Source organism: Austrofundulus limnaeus, unplaced genomic scaffold (genome assembly GCF_001266775.1).
Source record: "Austrofundulus limnaeus strain Quisiro unplaced genomic scaffold, Austrofundulus_limnaeus-1.0 Scaffold38, whole genome shotgun sequence".
In the NCBI taxonomy this organism is placed as follows: Eukaryota; Metazoa; Chordata; class Actinopteri; order Cyprinodontiformes; family Rivulidae; genus Austrofundulus; species Austrofundulus limnaeus.
Genome location: NW_013952440.1, coordinates 2,518,076 through 2,533,781, shown reverse-complemented (window position 1 = coordinate 2,533,781; position 15,706 = coordinate 2,518,076). Strand labels below are relative to the sequence as shown.

Genomic DNA, 15,706 nt, shown 5'->3' with positions numbered 1-15,706 from the left:
GCTGGCCCGGACGCTCAGCTTCTGCATGATGATTGGATGATCTGTCGGAGGCTGAATCCCTTTTTGATTGACAGCGAAATGAGCGAATCAACAATCTTTTGGTGTAAACATTCTGTGGGCGCAGTTAGTTTTGTTTCTGTTCTGAGTTGAACTGGAGACTTTATTAATCCTTTTAGCTGCATTTTCTTTGTTAAAAACGACCAGCGACAAATCGAGCTTCTATTTCTGGAGGCTGTTTTGTAGCTGCTTGTGTTTAGAGATGGACTTATATCACTCTTTCTGACTTCTTCTGTCCAGCAGCTGTGCTGAGCCCCTTCACCGTCACAAAGCACTCACAGGTGGACACACTTCACACTAGCCTCGCACCAGTCCCAGCTAGGTAGCTAGCTAGGTAGCAAGCTGCACATATTGGTAGATGGTTTGAATGTTGTGGACCAGATTTTGGTGAAGCCATTTGATAGTCTTGTTTACAAAGAAAAACAGAGTTAAACAGCAGGGCTGATCAACTCCTCAGATTAATTTGGTGCAAAAGGTGGGGAAACGTAAGATAAAAATAAACTTTTTATTGATCCCACAGTGGGGAAATAACAGGTCTTTTCAGCTGTCCTGGCATGACAACGTGAGCTGGCTGCTGTAAAAGACTAATCTGGAAAATGATTATAAAAGTAGTGGATCAATTAAATCCATAAAAAATGATCAAAGCAAAATTGTTGAAAATGTTTGGACATCCTTGGTATGTATAAACTGAAACAGTAAACTGAAACAGCTGGTCAAGTGCATCCTAAATTTAACATCAATTAATCATTTTAATACAACATGGTCGTTTCTGCATTTTTGGGGAGGTCACCTCCTAAGAAATGTCATTACGGAAAATCCAACTGCTCATTTTAAATCAGTACTTTTACTTTTATTACTTAAGTACAAAAACTATCAGAAAATTTAAGAGTTTTACTCAAGTAATATTCCTAAAGGAGACTTTAACCTTTACCAAAGTCATTTTTGGTAAGGTACTTGTACTTTTACTCAAGTATCACTTTGTGGTACTTTATAGAACACTGTTTAATATTATGATCCCGCCCGCACTAAGGCAGCTCTCAATATATACACAACCGGGACTGGGGTTGAATAGAGGCCTGACCAATTGGAGGCGGGCCAAACCAAGCCATACAATGCAAAAATGTCTTCTTAGGGCCAATTCAGCATATACTTTCAAAAAAATGGTCCTGGGTTTTAAATCGGCTAATAAGCAAGGTTAGCAGGTCAGTGTTAACCCTAAAAAATGCCCCCAACCCATTCTTCTATTGGTGATGTCATCTAGTGGTGACAAAGCTTCGAATGTTCCACAATTTTGTGTACGCACAATTTTACACAGCAGTTTATGGGCATGTGTCATTTTCTACACCAGAGGTTTTTAACCGTGTTGTTGGTGACCCACTGTCCTGCATGTTTTAGCTGTTTCCCTTCTTTGACACACCTGATTCAAATAATTCAAATTCCTACTCAGAATAGCATCAAGTTTAGCAGAAGCCACTCATTCATTTCAGTCTGGTGTGTTGAAGCAGGGACACATAAAACATGCAAGATAGAAGACCTCTGGTCTACTCCCTTTTGACCTTATCATCAAACAAAACTTGTTCTGAAATAATATGCTAATACAGTTTTCTTTTCAGTGAGAATAGACGTCTCACTTAGATAATTTTAAACTTAGTTATGTGCCTCAGCACGTTGTGCGGTCACTGGTACAAGCTTACATCTACTAAGTGATCAAAATAGAGGAAAAGTTACAGATTAAATTGGACTGAGGTCAAATGTTCAATTACATCGTTTGGCTTCAAGCTTGAATGCTAAAACAAGACAAAACATTATGTTCTTGAGTTCAGAAAAGTCAAAAAAGTCTTGTTTTTTTGTATTTAGATGAGTTTTAATGTTTTGTAGTTTTGCTACTGTTGACTGGAAAGGTTTTCATGGGGTTACACACATTCTGATGGCAGGTGAAAAGTTTGTAAAAATGTGTGTAGTTTCACACAACACACATCCTGACCTGTGCATAGAACATGGTATGCAAAACATTTCCACGCCTACTCTATTCATCAGTGAGGCCCCTGGGCTCCTTGGGATGTACAGGTAATCAACCATGCAGGTTAAAGCTTGGTTCCTCAGCGTATGAAAAGATGATAAATATAGATTTGGATAAACAGCTCAGGGGAGACCAGCCACTGTGAGATCTATGGTGATGTTATCAGCTGCACTTGGATGAAATATGAGTCATACAACATGCTTGGGAGACTCCGATGAAAATATCAGCCCTGAACCAGCCTAATCCACTAAAATCCAGTCACTCTAAATGAGCTCTCATATAAACACAAGAACAAGAAGACCAAAGCAGTATATGCACATTTAAAATCAGGACAAGTTTAATTAAAGAAGACCATGTGTGCTAACATGTGAGTTTGAGTCCCGACCTGACACTCTGCAGCTTATTAAACATGCTAAAAGGAAAGCTTAACATCTAGACCCGCGTGTGGGCACGCACACATCCTTGAGCTGCAGTCTACTGGATTTTACAAATCCGCTTTGTGTCACAAAAGTTTAGCAGAAGAGTGTGCAAAAGAGCCACTGAGAGGAAGTTAGTGTCTGCAGCAACAAGGTTTCCATTTTTTTCTTTGCTTGTTAACTGTTTCTTTCTGCCCAGCAGCCCCTGATAATCATGTCCATCTCTGACTGATTGCTGCTTCCTGTGTACAGACCCTGAGGGCTCCTGGGGACAGCAGGAGTTTGGGGTTATTATTTTTAGTGGGAAATGGATAAAATGCCTGTGGAATGCTGATAATTAAACATAGAGCTGAAGAAACAACCATAAAGGGACAAGAGAAAGATGTAGAGAGAGAGAGAGAGAATTGCAGTAACATTAGAAAAGTGCTAGCTAGAGATAACATCTACAAAACTTTAAAAAAATGATTACAAACCTTTACAATGCATACAAATATTATATGTGAGAAAGGTCTGCAACAGAAAAAACATGCATGCTTGGTTGCCTTCAGGCCTCCCTTGCAAAAAATCTATGATCTCAATAGGATTTGTCTGGTTATAAAAAGGTATAAATGAATGAAATAGATGGATAAGCCTTTTTATAGGACCCTGCCCCTGGCTTACAGCAGTGGTTCCCAACCTTTTTAGACTGTGTCCCCCCTGAGCCATTTTGTCATTCCACTAGTACCCCCTCAGTCAAACGTAATGATGATTCTCCAAAACTATAATGTAATACGACTAAGTGAAAATTATTTATTTACCTCCCTAGAACATTTAATTATCAGGCATTTYATTCTTTTCAACTCAAATTAAATAAAGATAAAAATGTTTCCTTGAAAATGAACAAGTAATTAAGAAAATAAACTAGGTAACGACAGGTGAAGGAAGCAGCATCCAAAATACATCAGAAACTCACCTAAATGAACTCCTTCCATGAAATTCTGCATTTTATACAGAATTCCATTTTGTGTTAATTCCATGATTGTCTGCATTTTCTGCATTGCAGATTTCATAGGACCTTACAAATCTCATTTCTAGTTTTATTTATTTACTTACATACCTGGGAAATTTTTCCACATACCCSCTGTAATATGTTCGCGTACCCCAAGGGGTACACGTACCCCTGGTTGGGAGTCACTGGCTTACAGCGTACCTGATCTTGAGTTATCTTCTTGCAGTTGGTGGACCCATAGGGTGGTGGTTTATTAAAATTTTTATGGGCTTGGCTTGACTAAGTCTCAACCCACATATGCTGACAAACCTCACCAATTCTACCTCCAGGAGGGTACCCTGTTCCTGATCCAAGTGAGGTGCTCTCTCTCAGTTTGCCATGTGAAACCCTACCAGGGGTAAATGCCCCGAGCATGATAACCAGTGAGGATTATTATGACCCCCGCACATGAAGCGTAAGCGGGAATCATGTTGTTTTCATACTGTTTATTTATTTATTTATTTATTTATTTTTCTCCGGAGATTTTTGGTCAACCGTAGTACAAAAATGGCTGCACCAATCAACATGAAATTTGGCAGGACTGTAAATGAGTCCGACCTACACTGCACCAGCCAATGGTTTTACGACAGATCCCATATTTGAGGAGGGGGCTCCTTTCAAAGTGGGGGTGTCAGGACATACAAAAATGCCTTTAACTCAGAAACTGTTTAACATAAAAGCTTCAGATTTCTTTTGTTGTTTAGCTCAGATGAAGCTCTATCCCTCCACCCCCCAGACCCCCAATTTTCTGAAAAAKGGGTGTCTGGACATGCAAAAATGCTTATAACTCAGAAACTGTTCAACATAGGAGCTTCAGATTTCTTTTTTGTTTAGCTCAGATGAAGCTCTATCCATCAGGCCCACCAAACAGTGCCCCCCCAACCCCGCCAGGACCCCCAATTTATCTGAAAAAGGTGTATGGTTATAGCTCAAACACTATTAAACATAGGAGCTTCAGATTTATTTTGTTGTTTAGCTGTGATGAAGCTCTATCCATCAGGCCCACTAATCAGTCATAAGTCAGATTTGTTTCCGGTGAGAGTTGAACTCCGCCAAGGCTGCCCTTTGACACAGATTCTTTTCATAACTTTCATGGACAGAATTTCAAGGTGCAGCCAAGGTGTTGAGGGGATCCATTTTGGTGACCTTAGGATTGCATCTCTGCTTTTGCGGATGAAGTGGTCCTATTGGCTTAATCAGATCGTGATCTCCAGCTCCTACTGGAGCGGTTCGCAGCCAAGTGTGAACTGGCTGGGAAGAGGATCAGTGCCTCCAAATCTGAGACCATGGTCTTGAGCCAGAAAACGGTAGGGTTCCTTCTCCGGTTCGGGGAGGTGGTCCTGTCCCAATTGGAGGAGTTTAAGTATCTCTGGTTCTTATTAATGAATAAGGGAATAATGAAGTGGGAGATCCACAGGCGGATTAGTGCTGCATCTGCAGTGATGCAGGCGCTGTACCGGTCTGTCGTGGTGAAGGAGAAGCTGAGCCAGAAGGCAAAGCTCTCGATTTACTGGTTGGTTTGCATTCCTACCCTCATCTATGGTCATGAGTTTTGGGTAATGACCGAAAGAACAAGATCACGGATACAAGCAGCCAAAATGAGTTTCCTTCGCAGGGTGTCTGGGCTCTCCCTTAGAGATAGGGTGAGAAGCTCAGTYATCTGGGAGGGAGTCAGAGTAGATCCGCTGCTCCTCCATGTCGAGAGGAGCCAGTTGAGGTGGCTCGGGCATCTGGTTAGGATGCCTCCTGGATGCCTCCCTGGTGAGGTGTTACAGGCATGTCCCACTGGGAGGAGGCCCAGAGTAAGACCCAGGACACGCTGGAGGGACTATGTTTCTCGGCTGGCCTGGGAATGCCTTAGGATTCCCCCGGACGAGCTGGCCTAAGTGGCTGGGGAGAGGGAAGTCTGGGTCTCTCTGCTGCCCCAGTGACCCGACCTCAGACAAGCGGAAGAAAACGGACAGACGGACGGACAAACGAACAGACTTGAGGTTCGTATCATTTGTACAAGTTTATACAAGTGGTTCTCAATCCTAGTCCTTGAGGACCAATATTCTGTATTTTTTTGGATGTTATCCTGCTTTGGCACACCTGATTGAAATGAATGAGTGATTGACAGGCTGAAGAGCAGGGAGACTGCTAAAACATGAAGAAAAATGGTCCTCGAGGACCATGATTAAAAAGTTCTGGTTTAAACTGAGGTTGACAAACATCAGATATGTATCTTTTTTAATTCCAAATTCAAATTTTAAATTGTTTTTGTACAATCACTGTGAAGTGTTTGAGATCTAACTCAGCAAGTACTTGTATTGGTATTGGTATCGGCGACTGAAGTACTTGTACTCGTACTTGGTTTGAGAAAAAACTGGTATTGGTGCATCCCTAACAAAAACTCAATATGAAAAAAATGCTGAATAACAAGTACGGCAATACACAAATAACCTGGAACAAATAAGCAGCAAAACAAATAAACATCCTGCTTTGTTGTTTTTCTTCCACTTCTATTGTCCTTTGCTCACCTTTGACTGTCCTTACTGTCATCCTCTCACACTCCTCCAGTCGGCATCCGTCACTTTGTTTGCCTTTACARGACACGAGTAGGGACAGATCTAAGCTTTGACCGGGTGACTGAGATAGTGTGACTGTCCTTGTCGACACACACTCAGAAACACATGAACACACACTGTGGGTGGCTTTGCAGGGGGTGAGCCCACAGCACGATGAAACAGAGACAGACAGCTAATGATGATGTTGACCTCCCACAGCGGTGTAGCGGGATAATCTTATYATTGATCCCTGGCACACTTCACCAATAATTACTGCACCACTGGTGACCAGTGGCACACAATTTAGAGTAGCAGCAGACCTTTCCATCTAATGATTATTGATATTACCTTCAGCACTTTTTTCCTTGTTTGCAGCCAAATTTTACCAAATGACATAATAAATACAATGCACTTCTTGTGTTTTTTTGCATAATCAAAAGCCACAAACGCACAAATAAAAAAACAAAAAAATGCAAAAAAAAAAAAATTAAATACTACACTATTGCATTGAATTAATTTAGTTGTTCATAAATAGTGTTACACAGTTAAAAAAGATGATTTTTAATGGAAATGTACTGTTTTGTCAAGGTTTTTGTCATCAAAATCTMTCATAATGCAAGAACTTCCCAAAAATAGAAAAAAAGTTTGACTTTGTCACTAACAGTAAACTGTGATCATTTGTAGAGAGTAAAGGACCCACCACTATTCAGATTTAGAACATCATAATTATATAGTTTCTCCCAATAAATGTTTAAATTGATTAATTTTGTCATTAGTCAAGTGAGTTCTTCATTTGGCAACAAAAGAGGAGTTTGCAAATAATCCATTTTTACTTCTGGAATTTAATTATCAGAATCACCAGACATAAAAATAATTCCCTCCAGGTAGTTGTGTTACATCTGATGGTGTAACAGCAAATGTGAGTAACTGTTTAAAAAACACAACAGGCAAACAGATTACAAATATCATGTAAGCACAAATTCTTCAAACTTATATATTTGTATAAAATCTTCAGTACATGGTATAAGAATGTCCATTTCCAGAGTGGCGAAATAAGAAAATGCTGGCAGCAGGTTTGCTCATAAAAATAAAATGCAGCAGTTATCCCCTTCTTGTTTGAGCAATTATTCCACATTTCCAGGCATATATCTGTCTCTGCTGAAATATTGGCCAGCTCAAAATAACAGTCTGATGGACACCAATTAACTCCAATAAAACTCAATGATAAGCAATCATTTTGTTCTGAAAAAGTCACTTATTCAAGCGATGCCTTTTCTTATATTTTACGGAAACCTGCAGGCATGCACTCAGGGCAAACTAAATAATTAAACTAATTAAGGGTGCTGTGAGTCTGGTGGAATGTGGCTCCATGATGTATGGCACATGTTACATTGGCTATTTAAAACGATATTTCAAATTATTTGAAGTTATATGGAAACAATTGTCACAATTTTAGATAGCCTTTAGAATGACATTTAATTCTGTGCCAGGCTGAATTATTTGAGGATAAACAGAGACAAATTTTTAGGTAGATTTAAGAGTTTGTTCAAATGTAACCTTTCCTCAGTGAAGTAGCCTATGATTCTAATGCTGGGGTGCCATGAAGATGGACTAGTGGCAATGAAAACCTATTAAAAATTAAAAACTAAAGTAGACTTACTTAAATCATAAGGTGGTTGTGAACTCGTATTGACATATTTTATTACAAAATGCCTGAACTTTTGTTCTCCATGTGGTTTTGGTGTGCCACCCCATAATAAACATTGGCCCCCACCTTGCTGCAATATTCTGGAGGCCCCCCTTTGTAGTGCTGATGGGACATCATTATGGGACATTTAGTGTACAGTACATTGGAAAAGTTTCTGGAACCAGTAAGTAATTCCAGGAAATCATTKTGYAAGGGTTTGCAAAAAGGAGTACTCAGAAATAAACCAAGGTTGACAATGAAGAGGTAGAGAAACAATGAAATTTTAAAGTGTTTATTATTTACAGTGAATGATGAAATCTGGTCAAGTCCTGAAAGAGAAGGTTGAGCGACATTAGTATTTGTTTGAGGTGAGYCATTTTGTTTGTGAAAAGGTTTCTCTTACAGGCTTCACGCAGGAGACAGACATGGAGAAGGAGGCACAAAGGTTCCAGGAGGCAAGTCCAGAGTTGTGAGTTTTTTAGATCTCTTGGCAGGAGTGGCAGGGCGAAGGAGAGGAGGCATGAGCAGGAGGTTCTTTCCAGGAGGAGGTTCCACAATCACAGGAGGTAAGTCCAGAGAGTAATCACCAAAAGTCTTCCTTGAAGAGTGGATACAAAAAATATAATTACTTCATAGAGAAACARCTAGAGGCCTGACATAAACAGTACCGAGGTGACTGAATAATCCGGCGAGGAATGGAACTTCCAGAAGACCTTAAGTAGAGCCCAGCCTCATCAGCAGAACCCAGAACAGGTGGTTATTTGGAAGCTCCTCCCCTGTCACTCGAGATCTGAGAAGGTGAGTGGAAAAGTAAAGACACCAACACAACAGCACAGCAACCTCCATACATTTGGACAGATGGATATGGGCACTAGTGACTCCTGTCATCATCCCATAAGGGAGAAGCAGGTAAACAAAACATGTGTCAATTTTTTTCATCTTAGTATAATCACAAAATATTAATATATTATAAGTTCTCAAGGCTATTATCGTTGGATAAATTAAATATCAAGACACAAGGAATGACGAACAGGCAGCAGATCTGGTTGAGCTCTCTTTTTACTTGCTGTAAGGAGTCCATTTACAGACAAGGTACATTACATACAACATTAGTAGCATGAACTGAATTTCTCTACAGCTGTCATGTTTTAAAGGGTCCCCTTCAAAGGGGGTTGAGTGTCCTACTGCAATCTCCTCTTCTACCCAGCGGTTACCTTGTCCCACCAGCTTAATAGTGGGTTGTAAAAGTAACTGAACTCCAATGGTGGGCACAGTTCCCCTAAAGCACTAATAGGGGAACTAATTTTCTGGTTAGTGCTTTAGGGCTTTTGCCAAATTTAAAAATTATTAGTGGATTACCACTTGCTAAATGTATAGCCTAAATTTAGAAACACTAACTGAGGTCTATAAATGTTGATAAACATTAATGTTAACAGCTGAGGATGTAAACTGTCACACATTTTGTTCGTATGTGTGTCACTTATTCAATAGATGACAATATATGAACCCAAATACAGCTGTAGAATGTCAATGATAAATCTTCAGGGAGAACATGGCAACATGTGACTCATGTTGTCTGGTGAAGAATGTTCATGGGTTGACTGGGTTATTTTAGTGCTTTATAATTCACTTTTGCTAAAACAATTCAGTGCGTTGCTGCTTTAGAATTGGGGGACCTAAATATTTGGGTTAATGTTTTAGGGCTGGTGGAACTAACTTTTAGATTAGTGCTGCCCACCACTGCTGAACTCTACGATCTAAGTTAGCAGTTTGGGAAGTCAAAGATCAGCATCTGTGTCTTTAGAATAACTGAATACAAGCAATTAAGAGGTCATGCAAAAACAAACAGATCAAATATTAATATATCTTGTAATTAAATCAACCATAATAATTTAAATCACACTTTAACCCACACATACTGTATATTAGTAATAAATGTATTTGTGAAGAACATTTGTCGCAAGAGACTACAATCGTGAAGTACACGACTCTGACATATAGCTAGAAAGAAAAAAAAAACTTGTGAAATATGTTCTTGTAACTGTGGGAGACTCAGACTTTCATGAAACTAGACAATGACCTAAACTGGTGAAGATGGAGAATCTTCTTAATGTGCAACTGCTTAACTGTGATTCTGACAATAAACTAGAGATTTAATGCAGCACCTTGGGTACATGTTCTTTCTCCATTTACAGAGACTTTGTTCAGGGTGAAGCCTCGCCAACTGGTAGATATGATAGAAAAGCTTTTTTTTTTCACCCACTGGACATGCCAACCCATTCTCACTCCCAAGTCGTCACATATTGACGCTTTTCCAAGGTTCCCTCTACGTCCGATTTTGACGCGCCGGGTACCCCCGTCACGTCAGTTACTGACGAGATGGGGCGAAATCTGTTGTCATATTTTCAGAAAGTGTAGAAAATGTGCAAAAACGTCTGTTTCGAAGCCTGAAATTACCTTTGTTCACTTTAGACATCCTGTCCCTGACCCTAGTACCTAAAATTAACCATTTTTAGAAAATGTAGGAAATTCACGTAAACATGTTCCAAAGCCTGAAATTACCTAATATTCACCATGGACATCCTACCCCTGATCCCAGTACCTAAACTTAACCATTAATCCTGATCCCTCATGTTAACCTCAGAACCCCGACCCAAAGACCCCTGGTGGCGCAACCCGGAAAAGCCGCGGGCGTCAAGGACTGACGCGAGGGGGGTACCCGGCGCGTCAAAATCGGACGTAGAGGGAACCTTGGAAAAGCGTCAATATGTGACGAGTCGGGAGTGAGAATGTGTAGGACATGCAAGCATGATTCCTCCAAAGCCTGTCAAGGACCAGGGTAGTTCGTGACTGATCATCATAAGAACGATTTTACCAGCTTACTTAGGTTTAGAATTTAGAGAGGAGACAAATGACCATAACCACTGGGACCCAATGAAGCATTGTTCTTCATAGTCCAGGTAGACTCATGTTAAATAAAGTTAAATACAATAAATAGGGAACATTTAATCAGTGTATTTGTTYTTTGGTGATTGTGAATTGCTTGGTCTGATACAGGGGATGTGTATTTATGTATCAGAAGCTTCAGATACTCAAGAAACAAGAAAAAGGCATAAAAATAGGGAAAAATAGAGATCTGATACCAGAGCTTATCCCATTAGGGAATAATCCTGCATATGAACAATCTAGCTGACTTTCAAGGTGTACACCCCCATTGAAGGAACAATGGGATCAAGAAAATCCAAGCTATCTGAAGAACCTGAGGGACCAATAGCAGACTGTATGAAAAAGACTTATGGTCTAGATGGTCTATAATGTTTTTCTGAATGTACAAAGGACTTCCATTTTCTGCTCGTTGGAAAACATTAGCAAATTAGAACAAAAGCTTAAGAAGGTCAGAGATGAAACAATAGGAAAGAAACYGGTGAAAAGACGCAATTTAATGGGAAAACACAAAAAAATGTTTGAGAATGTGGGAAACATGAAGCTGACTGAAGAGAAAGGATACAAAATCAGAATGAAATAGTCTTTGCGTTTCAGTTGGGGACACAAGGAGGGATATTTCACAAAAAAGAGAAAAGTGAACTAATTAATTGAAAACTGTTCAGGATGAGAACTTTCGCAGGACATGAAATATAATTATTGTGGAATATAATTATAAAAATTGACAAAAAGTTCATAAAAATGTGAATTGAAAGAATGTATACAAGATGAAGATAAAACACAAGTCTAGAAAGCTGAGTAAATCATAATAAGAATAAGAACAGGGAAAGAAGATGCAGAAGAAAAAAAGAAGAAGATGCAAAATAAAAATACATCAAATCTGTTTGAAGATGCATCACAGAACTCGGGAGTCAACTCCCTGAAGAGTCAGCAGTGTAGCAGGGAAAAACTCCTTTAAACTTTTAATGAAGTCTGAAAAAAAACACACACACAAACAAACCTTGAGCAGATCTTGGCTCACAAGACCTTTTAAATGGAGATGGCCCCCCAAAAATGAGAGAACAAAAAATTAACCAATAGGCTCATCACCAGCATGCAAACAATGCTTAAAACTTTGATTTGCTACAAGCAATTCTTTTGTAGTTGGAAACAATTATTTCACAGACAGGAAAAGAACAGCTTGTTGGAACAGGTTGTTCATTGAGTYAGTTGATGTATAACGATGCTTTTTCTTGCTTGAAATAAGTTAGACATATTTATTTGAGGTGAAGCCGTACATCAAAACATCAGAGTTCAGCTCAAGAACACAGACACACAAACAATGTTAGTTATTTCTGAACACCACTCTTTATCACCTGTTGGTTTTTGCTAAAGAGTAAGGAAATGGAGAAGATTCCCCAATTCAAAATCTTGGGGACTTTCATTGCAGAGAACCTTTCCTGGTGGGTCAACACCACAGCTGTAATCAAGAAGGTCCAACAGTGAATCAACTTCCTGAGAATACTGACATAGAACAACTTGGAGACCAACCCCCAATTTACACTGTGTCAGCTCGGCTCTGCGGCACAAACTCTGCAGTAAAAATGTAGCAGTCATTATAGTCTATGAGAGTATTTGCACTACCTGCACAGGGCTGGGGCGTGCGCACAGTCATCCATCAAAATTCAAATCAGTACTATTTTTGCCAGAGGTTGGATCAAGTACCGAATCAATCTCCAAATATCACGCCACATTGTGAACAAGCACACCAACCGAAAATTACAAAATAATTCACCAAAAGCATACTGCAATTTGTCAACATCCTAAATATATAGGCACATTTATATATGCTGTCAAAATTGATCACTTATAGCTACGCATACACACATGATGCAAATGCAAGAGATGATTTTAAAACCAAACATTTCAGAAAGATAAACAGTGATGCAGTTTCAACTGTTGTTTTGTGTGGCATTATATAGAACAGTGCTATTTAACTCTAAAAGTCCGTCTTCCACAGAATGAATTGTTTTGATCTGACTTCAGTATTTATCACTGGCCTTAACACGCAATCTTGCATAATTCTTCAAGCACCTCTGTGCTTCACACAAGAGTGGAGCGAACGCAGTGTAAATCAGGGTGGAACCAAATGGCAGCAAAGTGTGCACCGTAGCGGAGCCGCACGYAGTTTCAATTCAGGATAAGCTGCTGGTGACCTTCTATCGCTTCACCTTTATAGAGAGTTGAGAAAATAACTGGTTGTCCTCTCCCATCCCTTAACAATATTTCCTGCACCTGCTGTCTCTCCAGGGTAAAGAGGATCCTCAAAGACCACCTCCGTCCTGGTCTCCACCTGCTCAGCCTGCCGTCCTCTGGTGGAAGGTACATGAGCATTAAGAACCGCACCCACAAACTCAAAACAGTTTGTTCTCCTGGGCTATTTGAACACCAGCTGTGTGTGTGTGTGTGTGTGTGTGTGTGTGTGTGTGTGTGTGTGTGTGTGTGTGTGTGTGTTGCTGCTTATCCTAAATGTTCTTTTCATAAGACACTGTTAGCTGAGGCACATCTGATTTCATTGTACCTGTGCAATGACAATGGAGACTATTCTATTCTATTCTATTCTATTCTATTCTATTCTATTCTATTCTATTCTATTCTATCCTATTCTATTCTATGTACCACAAAAGAAAAGGATTGGAGAAAGACACTGTCTAAAGCAAAGCAAGACAGCTCCTTCAAAGTCCCACACTTTAAAATGTCCTTTGGGGTGTTTACATATGTGTGTATGTGTATTTGTCTGTCTGTTAGCAAAATATCTCACAAATCACTGGATAGGTTTAATAAAAAGTACATCTGAATAACTTACAGAGTCAGCCTGATCCACGTTAGTCATCATGGTAAATCCACATTAGCAAACACAAAAATGGCTGCAACGCAATCGGTTTTACAAAAACTGTTCTAAAATTTGGTGTGGTGCAGCTRGGTGACATTGCAAAGTCAGCTGAAGAGAATAATTAGGCATTAAACACAGAAAACCCCAAATCCAGAAAAGGAGAGGTGACCAAAATTGCTTATAATTTCATCATTTCCCAATGTAAGATCATTTTAGGTTAAAGCTCTGGCATGTTGCAGGTAATATGCATTTGTTTAATCTTCATATCTTTAGGACACTAGTTCTAGTTTGATAAACATTACTGTTTAATGGAAGTTACCAGTTGAAAAATCCCACCGTGCTGTTCAAGGCTTAAATTCTCTTAAAGCTGTTTTTTTTTCTGTTTTTGAGACTGTTGTCTATTAAAAATAAGTCAAAAGAAACTCTTATATTTGTTTTTTCCTATTTTACAAAACCTGTATGACCCCAAACACAAGGTAACGAGGATTTATGTGTCTCATTACACCCCTACTATTCTGTGACTTGAAATAATTTTATTTTTCAGATTTTGCCTCTCAGCCCATCAGCCATCTTTGTTTTTCAGCCAACAGGCTTTGCACCTGGAGAATCTCGAGAATCTAGTCTGTTCACTGAAGACATATTTCATTTAAAAAACCCAGTGACCTTCTTTTAATTACAGACGATGCACTGAGGACACTTAAAAGCCAGACGAGGGGGGGGGGGGGTATAAGCGGATTAGCTGATCTGTGGCTCATACAGTAACATACTGTGAAGTCACAGTGGTGTGCGTTCGTATGAGTGTTTGTGTGCCTTCTTAAGTGTGCATGTGTGCGAATCCTTGACATAACTCCTGATGCACTTTGCCAAAGATTTCACGCAAATTAATGCTGAGCGGGTTGGACGGGGTACAAACAGCTCGCGAACATAAGCCAGGGGTTTTTACGAAGTGATAAAAACAACAAAATAAAAAAATACAACAAAGTGTAGCACTTTTTTCTYTCTAAATCTCTTACCTGTCTGGATTTCTTTCTGACCTACATCTCTGTTTCATTCCCTTCTACTATCCCTCAAGCAATTCCTATTCCCATAGCTATCCCCACTTTTCTTAATCCTCCTCCCTTTCCTGCGATAATTCCACATCTTTTTCTCCCCTCCCCTGCTCATTTTTTTCTGTCAAGTCCCCATTTCTCTTTGGCAGAYGCTACTGTCTTCYTTTCTCCTCCTCCTTCTCCYTCACTTCCTGCCTTCCCTCCCTTCCTCACCTCTCTTGTTTATCTCACTTCTGTGCTACTTGCTCTTCCTCCCTTCATCCATCTCTCCCCGCCTGTTCCCTAAATCAGCCCCTAATAGACTGCGGTAGCACATGTTTCAGTCATGCTCGCACTGAAGCTGGGACATGCGTAGGTACTGGCACGGTGAGGCACAAATGCGAGCGACGGCAACAGCAACAAAAAGAATTGATCGTTAAAAACCTGCTGCTCAGTCAGCATCAATGTTCTTATTTGTCAGAGCGAGCAGAGCTTTGGGAGGGACAAAAGAGATGAAAGTATGGGAGAAAGAGGAGAAAACTAACACAGGAGGCAGCAACAGTTAGCCAAATAAATAAACACAAAGTAATTTTAGATTAAAGGAAGTTAGCGTTTCTTGAAATAATTCATATCAACCACAGCCTTGCTGGTCAGTGGCTCTAACCAGTAGTTCCCAAACTTGGGGTCGGGACCCACAATGGGGTCCCAAAACATCAACGAAGTGTCCTGAAAGTATTTTCTGAATGAAATATATTAGAAAATGAACAAATAACATTTCTTTTTGCTTTTGTTGTTACAAAAAAGTAAAGTTAGTGTACTTTAAATGGATAAAAATAACATAATGAATGTTGTTAATATGCTCCTATTTTTTGACGTGAAAACAATGTTTATGATCCAAAAACAGTTGCAGGCTCAAGTCTCTGCTGCTGGTAGTTTGAGGGTCAAAGGCTGAAATGTTTGGGAACCACTGCTGTAAGCCACAAACATACACACAAATTTAGCTCATTGGGCCTCATGCAAGAATCGTTTGTACGCACAGATTTGTTCTTAAGTTGTGCGTACGAGTGATTTAGGAGAATTTGTGGCATTCACCAATGTTTTCGTATTCTA

The 15,706-nt window shown here is 39.7% G+C and overlaps 1 protein-coding gene across 1 annotated transcript in view; it reads left to right on the top strand.

Moving 5' to 3' along the window:
* The first annotated feature begins 8,631 nt into the window (after positions 1-8,631).
* Positions 8,632-15,706, top strand: part of LOC106516536 (protein shisa-9) — a 138,620-nt gene continuing 131,545 nt past the window's right edge. Inside the window, exons 1-2 of the mRNA XM_014006944.1 lie at positions 8,632-8,662; positions 12,986-13,057. The gene's annotated coding sequence lies outside the window, so the exon portion shown is untranslated. The remainder of the gene's footprint in view (positions 8,663-12,985; positions 13,058-15,706) is intronic.